The 18841-nt window shown below is 40.2% G+C and overlaps 1 long non-coding RNA gene across 1 annotated transcript; it reads left to right on the top strand.

The window, feature by feature from the left end:
• On the top strand, nt 1–783 carry LOC127791643 (uncharacterized). Its single transcript, XR_008020975.1, has 2 exons — nt 1–305; nt 556–783. It is a non-coding gene; the product is annotated as an uncharacterized LOC127791643 (long non-coding RNA).
• Nucleotides 784–18841: the final 18058 nt, after the last annotated feature.

The following is an 18841-nucleotide window of genomic DNA, read 5'->3' as shown; positions in this document are numbered from 1 at the left end:
GAACATTAGCTTTTATTTATAGCACGTGCAATTTGTATGTGGCCACTTTATGTGTTGCATGTGCATTGGAAAAGGCATGGACAGAGATGATTATGCGCGCTGCGGTTGTGTACCGCCGGGATATATCCCCCAAAACCAGTAGGCATTAGCCTGACTGGGGTTACGCTCCTGCGGTGACGACTGAGGGGCGCGCCCAGTGGTGACGACCATGGGTGAGATTATATATGTATTTATATATATGTACGTATGGCTATAGCCAAGTGTATCAGATATGACTTATGGTCACCGGACTCAGCTACAGACTGGTACGTATTATGTTGCATTTTATTTGCTATATGAGGCCATTGGCCATTTATATGTTGACAGACTTATATGCATGTTATGCATGACATTATCGTTACGGGTGTGTGTGTAACTCTTGAGTTATCACCTGTCATTTTCGTCAATATGTATGTTCACCACACCTGTATCCTATTATTATCTGCCATGCTCTTCCTTCTTATTTCTTATGCTTGCTGAGCTTTGTAGCTCATGTTGTACTCTCCTCCATTCCAGGTAAAGGTAAAGAGGTAGCAGGTGGGGAGTCAAGCAAGAAGGATGGGTAGACATGTGCGCGTGCGGGTCCCCTCTTGATTTAAAGGGTCTTGGGAAGTTGTGATGGTAGATGTGTAGACTTTATTTTGTGTGTAATGTAACTTAAAGAAAAGTCATGCTGTAATCCTTGGAAGTATTTATCTTGGGTTTGAGTTTGATGATGGCAGGTGTATGCATGCTTGTGGCTAAGTGTTGTTTTGTCTATTTTCTCTAGCACTCATTCTTCCAGGTTGCCTTGAAATGGGTTAACTTGGGGGAGGGGGTGTTACAGCTATACATGTTGAAAAGGTGCATCTATGACCACAATTATGTGGGTAACATGTGGTCATGCATTAACTTATATATGTCTATGAGTATGGTGATTTGGCTAACATGCATTAATTTATATATGTTTACGAATTGTCTAAGTATGGATGATAATTATTTTGTACAATTATTATTTTGTGCGGCGTCTATGTTCGTAGGGGTGTGTCCAAAGTTTGGTAGACGAGCGCTTGATGCGATGGAGATTTGACTCACAAGCTCGGTAGGTGTTCAAAACGCCTGACTGGAAGGAGCTACGACTCACAAGCTCGATAAGTGGAACTCAATCCACGTGTTGATAGTTGATGTGGATATATGTATTTTATATGCATTTTAAGGACTTGGGTTGAGCTAAATCTTGAATGAGCCCCAAGGGCCGTATGTGTGCGCATATGCGTGTGTTTACATTCTTATATATGATGTGGATATGTGGGCATATATGCATGTATACGCTTGATATCTTTAGTTGTTCAATATTACTTTGATTCCTACTACTTCACGTTCTAAAAAATATATACTTGCTTTGACATCATTCCCAGTAAGGAAAGAGCTAAGTGATATTTTACTCTTGTAAAAAGTATTTTGATAATGACAAATTATATGCCAAAAGAGTTCAAACTCAAAGTACTTACTACTAAGGGTCTGTTTGATTGGCCATTTTTTCATGGAAAATGGCCATTTTCTACCCAAATTCCAGCTTTTGGAGTGTTTGATTAGTCAAATTTTTCATAGAAAATATTTTCCCACTTAGGGTCATGTAACCGTCTTTTCCCACTTTTGCTGGAAAATCAATTCCCATGGGGGGGCTAGAGAAATTATTTTCCAGGCGAGAAACAAGAGAGGATGGAGGTGGATTGACAGAGTGAGTGAGTGAGAGAAAGGGCGAGTGAGCGAGAGAGAGAGAGAGCGGCGGTGGCGGCGATAGGGGGAGGCAGGGAGAAGAAGTGAGTTTGGGAGGAAGGGGGAGAGAGAGAGAGAGAGAGAGAGAGAGAGAGATGGGTAGTCGCGGCGAGGGGGCGATGGCCGCTGCAACCTGCGATGGCGGCGGCAATGGTCGCTACAACGGCGATGAAGGGAGGCATGTAGGAGAAGTGGGTTTAGGAGGGAAGGGGGAGAGAGAAATGGGCAGCCGCGAGCGATGGCCGTTGCAACCTGTGGCGGCGGTGATGATCGCTGTAACCTTTGATGGCGATGGTGATGGTCACTGTAACGGCGATGAGGGGAGGCAGGGAAGAGAAGTGGGTTTGAGAGGGAGGGGGGAGAGAGAGAGAGAGAAAGAGAGAGAGAGAGAGAGATGGGCAATCACGGCGAGGGGGCGATGACCGTCGTAACCTTTGATGGCGACGACGATGGTCGCTGCAATGGCGATAAAGGGAGGCAGGAAGGAGAAGTGGGTTTGGGAAAGGGAGAGAGAGATAGAGATAGATGAGATGAAGAGGGAGGAGACCAGTGGCTTTTGAGGAGTTAATTCTATAGAAAATAAAATGTAGCCAAACACCCTCAATTGATAATTTTTATGTAAATAATTTCTAGGTAATTGAATTGCTTAGAACTTATTTTCTTTCCATGCAAGTTCCATGCTTGCAATCAAACGCACCCTAAGTGTCTCAAACATCAATTTCAATGTATTTATTGAATTCTCAAAAGAGTTTTTCAAGGAGCATCAATCATATCCTTTAAAGAATGCATTAAGTCATGTTTTAGGAGATTGGAAAAATAAAACATTATCATTCAAATTATTCTCCAATCATGAGAAATAATGTCTCAAAGTTTTTTTTTTTTCTCAAGAAACATAAAGAATCAAGTTAAAAGAAATTTTGAAAACAAGCTTTCTCTAAAAGCTGTAGTCAAAGGATCTAAACTTTTTTATGGCATCTGTCGATTAAATAATACATTCTGTCGATTATCAATATTGTGTAGTTTGTATTTGTTGACAAGACTTTCATTCTGTTAACTAACAGGAAGTAGGTGTCTAAAACTATTCTTATTTTGTCGACTATGCTTTTATTCTGTCGACTAAGGCATTAGTTCTGTTGACTATCTTGTGTAACTATCGACTAAACCCATTGCTTTGTCGACTAACCCATTGTTTTGTCAACTAAGCCTATTATTTTGTCAACAAATAGATTACCTATTTTTAATCTGTCAACAAATGGTTCTCATCTGTCGACTATATTTTAAATTTGTGTTATATATCTGTCGACTAACCATTTTGTTGTCGATAATTTGTTTCTCTAAAACATATAACGGCTAGTTTCTGGTGCATTAAATGCTAGCCCAACTACCGTCAATGGCTCAATTTTTGTCTTCAAGCTCCATCATCTATAAATAGGTGGTTGAATGAACATTTAAGGCTGCTGAATCACATTCAATTCTTTACCTACCAAGCATTCAAGTTACATCGCGCTTTAAAATTTTATTTTCTCTCTGTTATTCTTTGTCTAAGGCTTCATTATTAATTTGTGATATTCATTTGAAGCCTCTTATCTTCTGTTGAGAGAACTTGTAACTAAGAGTTTTCACTCTTAGAATCTCTTACTTCATTGTATTGAGTTTTTACCTAGCAGTAGCTAGAGGGCCTACGTGTGTAGGAGGATTGTATTTCTTCCTAGTCGTGGACTAGAGGACTTGCTTATTTGAGTATGGGGTTTTATAGAGATTTGATTGCAAAATCCTTAGTGAGAAGCTAAGGTAGTGGATTAGGCTTGGAAAGCCAAACCATTATAAATTGTTGTCTCCTATTATTATTTCTTCTTTTTGTTTTATCCAGCATTGATTTTTGATATTCACATTAAAAATCATTTCACAATCAAGAACTTTTGTAAACTCAAGCTAATAATTTTTTTTTTAACCCAATTCACCCTTCTCTTGGGTTTTGGTGCCATTACTATACATTTATATCACTAAGATTGATGGTGGGTCCAGTGGTGATTAATCCTTTTGTTAGTGTTAGTTCCCTAATGCTAGATTTAGATGACATCTGGCATTTATATTTATGGGACTAATGATGTAATCCTTGCAATATGCAATAAAATATGTTTTCATATTTAAGGTCATATCTTCATTCATAGCTCTCCAATCATTAATATGAATGAGTCATTAGATTTCCTGTTGAAGGTCTTATTTTTAAGTATTAAGAATATGTGACAATTGACCTTTGTAATAAGGATGTCTAAATGGTTATTCTCAATCCTTAGACTTCTCAGATGAGGACTATGATTAGTCGAGTACAGACTAGCACATGGATACTACATTTGATTAGTATGAGATGCTAATGATAAAGGATAGCGAGTCGCATGTCATAATCTATGAGATGGATATAGTATACATGTGGGTAGGTGTTAGTGGAACGCTTGCTGAATGTGACGCACGTGATAGATCATATGGCTCGAAGGATCTATGATCTATCACAGGTTTCGATCGTATTACTAGTCCTTAGACTAGAAGCAACGTATTTGTCTTGTATGACGGTGTTAGGAATTTGTCATTGCTAAGTACCATTCGATTACTGGGTGGGAGATGCACTATGTGGTTCCTGTGCAGTGATGTATGGAGATAGGTGATTGCTAATGGGATCCGTCAACCTTCGGCATGAGGTGAACATCCTATGCGATCAGTGGTGGTTGCAGTTGTATAAATCCCTGGCCAGGGTACACATGATTGAAAAAGTGTTTCTAATGTCAGAAGGTGTTTCGATGTGTCATCTCAATCACACCACACTAGATCTTGGCATAGCTATTGAGTCAGTGAGTTTGATCAATTCATGACTCTCACTCAATCGGGATGTTAATCGATAGAAGGATTATAGTACACGGGAATTGAAAGTCCAAATAGGTTCTCAAGAAGTATGACTTCATTACTGGTAGGATTATCCTGACATAATGCTAGTTGTCACTTAGGATCCTCATTGTAGACCAAAGTGTTTGATTGACATTACATAGTTTGACGTGTCTCGATTGCTACTTAGTGGTGAACCTAGAAGATCACACGCATATCCAAGTGTAATGGTTAATTAAGTGATGAAAGTTATAATCTTCATTAAGAGTTAATGATTTTTACCAGAATATTAATAATGAGAATGATTCTCATTGGATAATTAATTCTTATATAATATTTTATGTATAATAGTTTTACATATATTATATTATATTGAGAGAATTAATATATGGAAATTAAAAGAGAATTTCTATTATCTATATAATATATATGATATATTATATAGATATTAAAAGAGAATTTTCATTCTATGTAATATATATGAAATATTATATGGAAAAGAAAATAACATTTTTATTATATATATAATATATATGATATATTATATGAAAAAAGAAAAGAACACTTCAAATAATATATATGATATATTATTTAAAAAGAAATAGGCACTTCCATTATATATAATATATAATATATTTTATTAAAATAGAAAGAGCACTTCAAATAATATATATATGATATATTATTAAAAAGAGAAATGTATTTCCATTATATATAATATATAATATATTTTATCAAAATGGAAAGAGCACTTGAAATAATATATATGATATATTATTGAAAAGAAAAATGCATTTTCATTTTATATAATATATAATATATTTTATAAAAATAGAAAGAGCACTTCAAATTATATATGATATATTATTAAAAAGAAAAATGCACTTTCATTATATATAATATATGTGTTATATTATATTAAAAATAATATGGCCATCTCCTTTTATAAATAGGTGATCATGGAGAGAAATGGAAGTGTGAGAAATTATTTGGCCATAAGCTCTTATCCTTCTCATTCTAGTTGGAATTCTCCCGTTACTCTCATTTATGCTCTTGATTCCATTGTTGCTAGTGTAGCAAGTCTAACATAATAGAGAGTCTATTAATTTTTGGAATCTATTTAGCTTTCATCTCCTACACTTAGCTTAGCTAGCACATAAGCTAAGTTGTAAGATTCATTCCTTACTTGGAGCGTGGACTAACTAGGCCCCTCATGCTTTCGAGGGATGGTTTGGTCTAACCGGTTATTTGTTCAGAAGTTGTTGGTGTGCAACGTCTATCTTAGAGAAGATTCCAACCACTACATCGAACTACAAACACCGCGAGGTATATATGCTAAATCATCTATGGCATGGTTTGATTTTGTATTGCATATGGTCATGGGAAACCAACTCTTGTAAGGTGGTCTTGAACTTATTTCTGCTGCATTCTTATTTATGTTTTTGAAAAAGTTTTAAAACAATAAAACCCTTGCATCGATACACCAAGAGTTGGTGTTTCCCTTCACCTTTTTGGGTAGCTGTGTGTATAAAGTAGTCCCGATCAAAAATGTCTTGAAAGTATTTTGGATGTAGGGGAAAAATTGTTACATTTTGATGTATTGAACCCTTTTGAGAATTATGGATGAATAAGCCCCTAATGTTTGTATGGAGTGAACTTATGGTTAAGTATTTATTTTGCTTCCACTGTAAAAAAAAATAAAAAATTAAGAATTTATTTACATGAATTTTTATCTGTACTAATGTTTTCGAGATCTTTGAGATAATGTAACACCCCAATTTTCTTGAGCGTGTTATAACTTAGGATTTCGGGAATATAAAAAGTTTTCATATCACAATAGCTGCCATACATCACACAAATTCCCAAAAAACCCTAATTTTCACATTCTCAGCTTAACAAACCCAATATTAAATAGCTAAAACAAGTGTTAAAATTTCAAATGCGGAAGGTAGATCAAACCTGATATGGTTCACAACCATAACGCTTTATTTATCATACATAAAATCGTTCAAGACATCTACACAATATATTACATGGACATCATTTCTAGTAAATGATAACTGAACATCTTAAACATATCCAAAATTACATAGATTCGCACATAAACAAAAATATGCTAAACATGCTACAGGCAGTAATTTAAGCTTATTCTTTAGCTACCTCCTTTCCCTTAGAGCCGCTCGTCGAACCTGGAACGCTTGAATATTCCAGGGACATAATCCAATTAGAAGATGAATCTTCTAGTGAGAAACTCCAAAAATAGTTTATATTGATGCATGATCAGGTATAAAATGTATGAGAAGACAAGGAGAACTATTCCGAAGTGCCTAGTGAACACGTTAGCCTCCTCTAACGAGAGCTTTCTCAATGGCTCATGCATAGCGCCTCTCAGGAGGTCCCTAACCATGTCACTTCGGCCCGACCTCATAGCACTCATGCAAGCACCACATCCGTTGTTCCTTAGGCTCACAGTCTTCCCCACGAGAGCTTTCTCGATGGCGCACACATAATGCCTCTCGGGGGATATCCGACTTTTGCCCTCGGCCAACAACAAATAGGTACAACAATATGGTCATACGAATTTTATAAATGCAACAGTTAAAAAGCCAATAGTATATAATTTTCAGAAAAATACATTTCATATATGCAACATGATTTCACGTAACAGAATAACAAGTGTTTATGTATAAGAACTTCACGAAACACGTCTCATGCAATAGAAGTCTCTTATAAGAGAATAAAAAATAAGATTTGGAGTATAGGAGTCTCACCTTATTGGTTTATCTCTTGGACGGTATAATTTCACAGCAAACGGCCTAGATTTCTGTAGAAAACACGCATTTTGGTAAACCTAACCTCAAATATTTTTACATAGGATCGAGAGGCATTAAATTAGGGGCATAACTGAAAATTTTGAAGGAAAATAGGCCTCTCACGCGCCCTTACGTGCCCTGGAAAGGTGGGCCACACGCAGCCATTTTTCGGCGCGTGTAACTCATGTGCGGGCACCAGATTTCGGACAGCAATGCCTCATTTTCGTATTTCGTCCATATCTCCCTCATTTTAACTCCGATTCGACATTTGTTTGAACCTACGCGACCCTCTCTTCCTCCTCTACAAGATTATCCAAAAACAATCAGACTTACCTCACTTTTTTTCTGATTGATTTTGACGAAGACCCGTAACTCCGACGAGGCTTGTTCTTCGCCGTTTCTCTGCCACTTTCTCTCCGCCTTCTTGCCGAACTTCCTTCTCTCTCTCTCTAGAGAAACCTTCTCCACTTAGAGTGTTTCACTCCTCAAAAGCTCTCTTGAATGGTTTGAGAACAACCCATGGTGCCTTTTTATAGATTTCTTCAACCAATCACATTATGCCACTTGTCACAATCTAAGCCATGGACTCCAAAGACTCAAAGATATATTTGAATGGCTTTTGAAATCCAAAACTAGAATGGATTTAACTTTTGAAATCCAAGCTAATTCCCTAACTTCTTTCAAATGACATTTTGGCCCTTATTTCAAGTTCTCAAACTTTAATATTTTACCACATAAGCTCCAAATTTCATCCTTATTTTATTTGGATAATTCTCTAATTACAATTACACCCTCAAACATCAAATTTATCGAGATATTTAAAATCTCAAAAATTAATAACTCAAAATTACTTGATATGTACGATTTTCGGAAAGCTTTTACCATCATTCGGTCTTTTCAAGCTATAACTTAGCTTAACTGAATACCGTCTCTTATTTTATTTCTTTCAGCGCCATAAATATCACCTCGAGATGCTTGTCAAAAATATACCTTTGTCCTTAGGTATCTAAGCTCTAGGGCACTCCCTACGACCGATTCGGTCACTTGTTGCCATTTCAAGCATATTTTTTGATATTTTAAACTCACTTAAAATACGTAACAACCTTACGAAAATATGGGGTATTACAGATAAGGTCCCCACAGCTTAGTATAAGAGCAAGGTTGAGATATGTCTTTGTACATATAGGAATATCGGATAGAGTTAGGTTGCGTCTAATAGCCAGACATAAGTTTTTATAAGAATCCTTAGCCTACCGGTTAACCTTGCCTCCATAACTGACCAAAGTACATAATGTCTTTTATATGTCCATGTTATGGAAATATGTGCCAGACCCATAGCATGTTATTGATCATCAACCCCTTGAGATCAAAGAGGACGCGTCGTATGAAAAGTTTCCTACTAATATTCTGGATCGAAATGAGAAATTATTGAGGAACCGATTAATTCCCTATGTGAATGTCCAGTGGCAACGCCATAGTTCAAATGAGACTACTTGGAATTAGAGGAAGAAATGAGACCTGACTACCTTTATTTATTTGATTAGTCAGGTGAGAATTTGGGGGACCAAATTCTGTTAGAGAGGGAAATTGTAACATTTCGATATTTTGGGAGAAATTAATTTTTGTTTTTAAGATACTTTATTTATGATTTATTAGTTATTTGTGATTCTGTGGATTTTAATGGAAGAAATTATAATGAAAGCAACAGTACTGATGTTCTCTATAACACTCTAGAATTGGAATGGGTAAGATGAATATATAATGCAAAACATTGATTTTGAGTGAGTTTTATATCTAAACAGAAACTGTTTTTGAGAATAATGATAATAATTATCAACATATGTGATTTCAAATTTCACATTTCATCAGAAAATATTATGCTTAAAATGTAAAGACAAGGGCATAAGATATGTTATGAAAATACATAGGAAGTGAAAATCAAATGCAAAGAAAGACAGAAAGCAAATACAAGACACAACATTTATAGTCATTCAGCGAAAAACGCCTACATCCACTACCTTGATTCCTCATCAAGGATTTTAAACACTCCACTAAATAAACAACTTTTCAAGGAATCAATTACAACCCATATACAACTTCTACAAGATTAACTAGAATCTCAATTTTTACAGGATTAATTGAAACCTCAACTTTTGAAGGCTAAGTTGGAACCTTTGCTTTATACGAGCAACAATTGGACCATACTAATCCATTGGGCCGTGGGCCCACAACTTGGCACCTAGCTCAACCCCCAAACCAGATCTTAGCCCAAGAAGCTCAGATAATCTTTCCATCTAATCCAAGATTCATACACTAGTAATGGATTCCATTTACCCCGAACAACTCGCACACTAATCCTCATCAACTCGTAATCTTCATCAAATTCAAGATCCCGAAGGATGATGTAACATCCTGATAATTTGGGAGTAGTTAATAATTATTTAATCCTGCATTTGAAGTGATTTTTCATTTATTGGAATTGAATAATTTAGTGAATAGTTGATAATTATTAATTATTGCGTATAAGGTGATTATCAAATATTTGTGGGTTTAAGAGAAATATTAATGATTATGTGTGTTGTAGAAATGGTAAGTGATTATTAAAAATTTGGGGTCCTAGAGTTATTAATAGTTGGTGTGTAAGTGAGAATTTTCGGAAGTTATAGGGTCTTAATGTAATTTTCAAGAATTATCGCGGGTCACTTTAAAGTTAATTTAGTGCGCTTATAGGTTGAGGAAGGTGGCTAGTACGGGCAATTGCTTGTGCACGTGTGTTGGGTGAGGTCGCGAGATCAAGCCTGTGGGTGTGCACGCGCGAGGAAGGATTTTGGATGGAATTTTTGAGCCATTCCTTACCCAAAACGGCGTCGTTTTGGGCAAGACGGTGGGCAGCCAGCAGCTGCCACATGGCGCGTGCTAAGCCGCCCAATTTTTGGCTTTTTAAAGCCCGATTTCAGCAACAATTGGGCATTTCAAACAACAGCCCAAGGGAAGAAATTAAGGAGAAGAAGATGGCGCACAAAAATGGGAAATTTGGGGAAAATTCAAGATTAAATGAGGTTTAATCGAGATTTAATTAGCCATTTGAGTAGAGAAATATGTATTAATCATTCTGTACGGTTGGAATTTAATTTTGGGTCCGATTTTGTTAATTTTGGGAGGTTATACTATTTTGCAGCGTGTATCAATTTGGTGGCGTGCGAGCGTAAAAACACTGAAACCTGATAAATAGAGGCAAGTTCCCTTCTACCTTTGCGAGCTCCTTCCATTTTATAAACCCCACGCCCTTCCTTAATTTGTTTCAGTTTCATGTATTAATTATACGAATCTAGGATTTTATGAGCACGAATTAATTTAAATTAAATATGAGATTCATTGGGGTTTTATTTGTTGTGTGCCTATGGGGTATTGTGTACCATCCCCATTCCTTTCGGAATGATGTCGAACCCAACTTGGGGACTAGTTCTTAGAGATACGGGTTTAGTTATGGATTTCTCGGGTGTGGGTTGGCTAGGGCTATCGAGCAATGAGGTAGGGGTTGGCTGTTTGGTGATGTTGGAGTAGACTATTGTACGACCCTAAAGTGAACCGTCGAGCGGACACTCCTAGTTATTGACCGTTGACCAGTGTTGGACACTACTAACTAGCTCTGCCAGCATGTGATTTACTGCATGATTCGATATGTTGTATTACCGTTCATGGTTTGATATGCACATGGGTATGGGATGCATGTTAGGGTATTCATTTATTAAGTATGCTTGGATACGAACATTCTATCATGGTTAGATTGCATCTGGCACGGGCATATGCATCACGTGTGGTTTACTATGTGGGCGGAGCATGGCCTGATGCCTGGATGTATGGGCGCCAGTGTATCACGTTGATGCTCATTACGCCATTTTATTTTTATGTACATTGCATGGTTACCGACAATTCACAGGTTTCGGATGGGATGACCGTTCCGAGGGAGCTTACAACTCGGCTATTCTACAGCTCGGGTGTCAAGAGGACCAACGTGAGCACTCGGGTGACGGGAGCACTGACCTGGGACGGCGCGCACAGGTTTATTGGAGGTATATGTAATCTTTCAGGGCAGCGGCAGGTTAGTATGGGACTTGGGTGCTGTGTGTCTTGTGTGGGCCTCAATGACTGATACGTGCTTTTATTTACACTTTTATACTGTGTTGGGCGTCTCATGGCTTGTGTGTGTTTGAGGGTTGGTGTTCTGGGGAGAGAATTTACTAGATATGTTTAGCCTACAGCCTTCATTTCTTTATGCTTGCTGAGTCTTTCAACTCACTTTTCTTTCCATCATTCTAGGTAGTGGCAGCGTGGGTCAAGGGCAAGGGAGACAACATCTAGCAGCAGAGTCGGTATGGTGTACAGGCGGTCCTGTCAGTCCCCGTCATTCCCCTGTCAGCTCTAGTTGACTCTGACGTTTGAGAGGGATTTACTTTATTATTTTTTACCATGCCAGGTCATTCCTTGTGTCTCATGTATGTCGGCACAGGAGTCTGTATGCATTTATTTATCATGTGATCGCTGTGCTAACGGAGTACCCGCAGTACATGCATGTGTATAGCTTAGCTTCCGCTGTTTTAATTCTTGTGTATGCATGCCAGGGTAGTTCATGTCTTATGTTTCATTCTTTCTCCTTCCATAGGCGCTCTCGTTCGGGTAGTCTGGGTGGTTGGGATATCCGGGCGAGGGTGCTTACAGATGATCCCTATCACTACCATGTATCTTGACCCTTTATCCTATCACAACGGTTGGAGACATGCAAGATACCTTCATCTCTATATAAATCAGCTTAATCACAAGCCAAGGTATGTTCTTTCCAAGCCTTACCCATACTCTGACATTCTGAACCCCTACTAACTTAAGCGTCAGAGTGCTTACAGGTGCCAGCCAAACCACCACACAGATCGCCGGATCCCAACTCTTCGCTGCCATTGTAACCATTCTAATCAACCCTGTTGGACTGAAAGGAACATTTGGCGCCCATCGTGGGGCCTGGTAAAACATGCCTACCCCACATGTCGAATCCTTATAGCCTCTTCTACAAACCACCCATGGCTAAAACCAGAAGCCACAACAATATGGCCCCAAACCAAGAAAATCTAAACACAACCATCAGTCAGATAATTCAGCAACCATGGAGGCCCTCCTCCAAACCATCCGACAGCTTCAGGACCAAGTTACCGAGTTAACCCACAACTAATAGCGCAACCAGCATAATGAGCGGATTGACAACGACGTAGAGGTTAGGCATCATCAATAACTCCCAGCCACCCACACCCCTACTCCTCCACCATCAACATCCTTGTACACTTCAAGCCACATTTTTTTGGAGTTCATCATGTTCATACCCCTGCTAGAGGGATTCTGCCTTCTTGGAACATTGGAGCTGTATGATGGAACCACTGACCCCCAAGAGCACTTGACGATGTTCAATTCTTTGATGTTGTTAAGTAGGGGAACCAATCCAATCATGTTCCATGCTTTCCAAAGCACTCTGAAGAAGTCCACCTTGTTGTGGTTCTCTACTCTTGAGCTAGGTTTCATTCATAACTTTTTTGAGCTCGCCACCCCTCACACACATTTCCACCAGTCGAGCTCACCATAAAACCTCAGACAACCTAATCAATCTAAAGCAAGGGGAGAATGAGCCACTCTGGGCATTCATGAACCGATTTAACCAAGAGGTTATCCAAATCAAGGACCTAAACCCAGTCGTCTCCCTGTACGCCATCATAGCGGGCTTAAGCTTGGGCCCTTTGTCGATTCTTTGTCTCGAAAGCCTCTTGCCGACCTTGATAAGCTTCGACTACGGGCAGTCGGCTATATAAATGTAGAAGAAGTGTTAATTGTCAGGCACAATAACTTACAGCCACAAGCCCAATCGCAACCGAACCAGCGCATGGGGCCACCTGTTGAGCATCAACGCCACCCCGAGAGGGATTCTGATCGAAGATAAGAGAGTAGAGATCGTGCCAGGGGACAAAGACAGCAAGCCTGGGCTTTCGAGCCATCCTGGTTACGCTATGACACTTACACCCTGCTAATGACAATGCAAGATCGGCTCTTCCAATAGGTCTATAACTCATGAATCATTCCACTTCCTGAGGTAAGAGCTCGGACTAATCCCAGCCCTAATATGGACACTAGAAAACACTGTGATTATGATTGCATGTTTGACCACATGATTGAAGAATGTACCACCCTCAAAGATCAGATCGAGGGGCTGGTCAGAGAAGGCCACCTCAACCAATACGTTTGTAATAGGCGAAGTCAGAGCAAAGAGCCACGTGATGACCAACATCTAAGGAGAAGTAGTAGCCTGCGAAGAAGACATAGGGTTGAAGAGGGCTAGGAAACCAAGGCAACTCCCCTGAATCAAATATGGGGGGTTATTGACACAATTTTTGGGGACTTCGAGGGCGGAAGAGATTCTAGCTCGATAAGAAGACACCACCTCAAGACGGTGATGTCTGTTAGAAGCACTAAGCATCGACCGAGGAGAATGGCTCGGCACCTAGTGATCTCCTTCACCAATGAAGACTATGTAGGGATCGACCAGAACTCAGATGATCCCATGGTGATATCAATGGTCGCGACCAACTTTGTCATTAAGAAGGTCTAAGTGAACCAAGGGAACTCGGTCGACTTGTTATACTTGTTGACTTTAAAAAAGCTAGGAATACTAGAGGAAGATTTGAAGCCATTTAATAGAAATCTGGTCTGCTTCTCGGGGAGCAAGTGAATGTGAAAGTGTACATGGAGCTACCAACTACGTTTGAGTCAGCTCCATTTCTCAAACTAGACAGCGTTAAGAACCTGGTGGTTGATTTTCAAACACCTTACTAGGTCGCCCATCCCTCAATTCCTTGGGCACAATCATTTCTACACCACACTTGGCGATGAAGTTTCTAATTTCGACCATCGACGTCGGAGTAGTCCACGCTAACCAAAAGGAGGCCTGACAATGCTATAATGACAGTTTGAGAGTTCAGCGCTCCCTGCTTAGTAGGGAGAGCCATAACAACGAAATCACTACACTAGTAGCCGACCTGCCTATCACAGCGTAAACATGGTCGAGCTAGATCCTTAGGGTGAGTTCCCGGACAGCCGACCACAAGCCACGGATGAGCTACTTCCTATGAGTTTGGGGACCCGACCAGAGTAGATAACTAGGGTCGGCACTGCGCTTCCCCATGACCTCAAGGAGCAGTTGACCAAGCTGCTGTAGCAAAACGCTGACCTTTTCACTTGGACGCCTGCAGACACTCTAGGCATTGATCCGTCATTTATCTGCCACAAATTGGCCATAGATTCAAACGTGAGGCCGGTCGCACAAAGGAAAAGAAAATTGGGCGAGGAAAGGTTGTATGTAGTAGTTGAGGAGACGTCAAAGCTCCTCCAAGCCAGATTCATAAGGTGGGTGCATTATACCACGTGGCTGTCAAACGTGGTGATGGTAAAAACATCCTTAGGTAAATGGAGGATGTGTGTAGACTTCACCGATCTAAACAAAGCATGCCTAAAAGATTTTTACCCCTTACCAAATATAGGCCGACTTATGGATGGAGCCTCAGGGTACAAATATTTTAGCTTTATGGACACGTACTCAAGGTACAACTAAATCCAGATGCACCCTAATAACGAGATAAAACCAACCTTCATCACTGAAGACGTGAACTTTTGCTACAGAGTCATGCTATTTGGATTAAAGAACGCATGAGCTATTTACCAACAGCTGATGAACAAGGTGTTCACTAAACAAATAGGTTAGAACATTGAGATATACGTGGATGATATGGTGGCTAAGACATTGGAAAACGAAGATCATTATTCGGATATGGCCGAGATCCTTCAGTAAATCTGACCCCACAACATGAGACTCAACCTAGAAAAGTGCATTTTTAATGTACAGGCCTGAAAGTTCCTTGAATTTAGGCTCACCAATTGAGGGATAAAAGCTAACCTCGACAAGTGCCGAACTATCCTCGAGATGTGCAGCCTTAGGAATGTGAAGGAGTTCCAACGGCTAACAAGTCGGATTACTGCCCTTTCCCTTTTTCTCTCAAAATCAGCAGACTGGGCTCAACCGTTCTTCTAATGTTTGAAGAAGCCAACAAAGTTCCTGTGGATGGAATAGTGCGAAGCTGTTTACCAAGAACTCAAGCACTTCCTAACAACCCCTCCCATCCTCTCTAGGCTAAAGCCTAGCGAAGAGCTTCTGCTCTACCTCTCCGTCTCTGAAGGCGTGCTCAGCTCAGTGTTAGTAAGGGAAGATGGGAAAATACAACGACCAATCTATTTTGTCAGCAAAATTTTGCAAGAGCTCGAAATTCGATACCAAAAGATAGAGAAGTTAGCCCTAAGCTTGGTTACCGCAACTCAGAAGCTCAAACCTTATTTCCAAAGTCATCAAATCATGGTGCTGACCGATCAACTGATCAGGAAGGTGCTCTAGAAGCCCGAGCTCTCTAGTAGAATGATCGCATGGTTAGTTGAGCTTTTTGAATTCGGCATACAGTACCAACCCCACAAACTTTTTAAATCCCAGGTATTGTTCGACTTCTGTGTTGAGTTATCTTCGCCTACTCAAGTTTCTGATAGTAACCCTTGGATTCTATCGATGGATGGAGCTTTAAACATCAAGGGAAGTGAGGCAGGAATAATCTTGGAGGGACCAAACGGGCTTCTAATTGAACAATCCCTCCGCTTTAACTTCAGGGCAAGCAACAACCAATCCGAGTACAAAACCCTCATTACTGAGCCAGGCTTGGCCAAAGAAATTGGAGCCACTAGGTTGATTACAAAGAGCGATTCCCAACTGGTGGCTAACCAAGTTAAAGTCAAATTCCAAGCAAAAGATCCTCAGCTCAACAAGTATCTCGACAAGGTTAGAGCCTTATTCGAAGACTTCGAGTCCTTCAACATTGAGTACGTTCATAGAGAGAAAACTTCAAGAGTAGATTTCCTCTTGAAGCTCGCTGGCACCAAGGCTCCAGGAAACAACCGGTCGGTTATACAAGAAACTTTGGGTTCACCAACTGTTGACTTGGAAGAAGTGCACGCCGTGGAGGCAGACCCTAGCTTCTAGGGGTTTCCTATCATCTGATTCTTAAAGGAAGAAGTGCTACCTGACAACTCGAAGGAAGCAAGGAAGTTAAGGAGGATAGTTAGTCTTTATACCATTATCGAGAATCAGTTGTATAAAAGAAGCTTTACTATGCCGCTCCTCAAGTGCATGGACCAGAGACAGGCTGCTTACATGAAGTTTGAAGTTCATGAGGGGGTCCACAGAACCCACATCGGAGGCTGGTCCTTAGTAGCAAAAAATACTACTAGCTGGATACTATTGGTCGACCATGCGCAACAAGTGCCTGGAATACGTGAAAAGATGCGATAAGTAATAGAAATATGCAAATGCACATCACTCCCCACCAGAAAAACTGCACTACTGCTACGTTCCTTACCCCTTCTACAAGTGGGGGATTGACTTACTTGGACCTTTCCCCCTGGCCTTGGACTAGGTCAAATACATTATGGTGGCCATCGATTACTTCACTAAGTGGATCGAAGCTGAGCCCTTGGCAACAATTATGATAAAAAAAGTTAAAAAGTTCATCTTGAAAAATGTTATTTGTAGATACAGCTTGTCCAGGCTAATCATTTTTTACAACAACACTCAATTCACCAACACAAAGTTCTAAGGATTTTGTAAAGAGCTTGGCATTCGTCAGGCCTTTACCTCGGTTGAGCACCCCTAGACAAACGAGCAAGTCGAAGCCGCTAACATGGTCATCCTCACTGGCCTCAAGAAACGGCTGGATCACTCAAATGGGGCATGGCCGAAAGAGCTCCCTATGGTGCCATGGTCATACCACACCACAACATAGACATTAATGATGGAGACCCCTTTTAAGCTCACCTATGGGTTAAAAGCAATGATCCCGGTAGAAGTCTAGGAACCGAGCCCCCGAATGCAACACTTTCAAGAGAATACTAATGAAAGTAAGCAAAGAGTTGATTTGGATCTCCTCCAGGAAGTGCGAGACCTTGTTCATATTCGAGAATAAGTAGCTAAGCAAAGAGAGGCCCAAAGGTATAATTCCGAGGTCACGCCCAGGAGTTTTCAGGAAGGAGACCTGGTCTTGAGGAAGGTAGAGATCGCAAGGTAGCAACCTAGGGAGGGAAAGCTTAGTGCCAGCTGGGAAGGGCCCTACCGTGTCACTCGTAGCCTCAGCAATAGAGCCTACCACCTTGTCGAGTTCTCAAGGCAACCCATTCCAAGGTCATGGAACGCAACTAGCCTACAGAAGTATTACAGCTAAGTAACGATCTCATGGTCATTCTGGAGAATCATTTATCGTTCAAAGAGTACCCATGTTAATTTATTTACTGACAGAAGTTAAAATTCTGATTTTATGTTTCTTACTTAGATTCAATCTATTATTTTCTTTGATTATGCCGTTGTTTCTTTAGTTCTATTACATGACATATTATCCGTTTCAACATAGACGTCCTCTTATCAATAAAATTAGATGTTCAGTTCAGATGCTCAGTACTTTTGCATGTTACACCACCAAGTCGTGCCCTGCCAAGCCAAGCTTGGTCAGTTCACCCACTTGTGCCCGAGCCAATCCCGACGGGCGAACCATGGGTCGCCCCGGTTTACTCACTAAGTCGTGCCCCGCCAAGCCAAGCTTGGTCAGTCCGCCCATCTGTGCCCGGGTCAGCCCCGACTGGCGGAACTTGGGTCATCTCGACCTTCTTAAATCCCTTCAAACCAAAAGCACTCGTCTGACCTAGTGTTTGAAGTGAAACAAGAAGCAAAACATTCCACAAAACCAATATCCAAAAAAGAGTCGATCAAATACCCACCAGAAATTGGTCCATGGCCTCATCCTTCAAAATCTCAAACTTAGCTACACACGATACAAAGACTCAATACAAAAGCTAATGCGCGCCTGACATCTTGTTAGAAATAAAAAGCAAGTCATACAAAACAATACCAACAAAAGCAAGAGCATTGGACAAATTAACACCAAATAATACAGGTAAGCAAAAATCTTCATTTTATTATAAATTGAGGTGCACATTACAAAAGGTATAAAAATGATTTCAAGAAGACTATGACCCAGAAGGCCTGGGAGCAAACCCAGTCACAATAGCCGTCTCTGAGATAAGGTCGAAAACAGCAGGGTCCATCGACTAACTAGCAACCTCCTTAGCCCAATTCTCCGCAACCTCTACTACCCCCCACCAGAGGCTCGGGTGGGCCAAGTTGGTCAACAACAATTGGGTCCACAAGTCGGCCATCCATAATCTCCTTGAAGGGGTCG

The sequence above is a fragment of the Diospyros lotus genome, chromosome 1 (assembly GCF_014633365.1).
Source record: "Diospyros lotus cultivar Yz01 chromosome 1, ASM1463336v1, whole genome shotgun sequence".
NCBI lineage: Eukaryota > Viridiplantae > Streptophyta > Magnoliopsida > Ericales > Ebenaceae > Diospyros > Diospyros lotus.
This window is presented reverse-complemented; position numbering and strand designations above follow the sequence as displayed.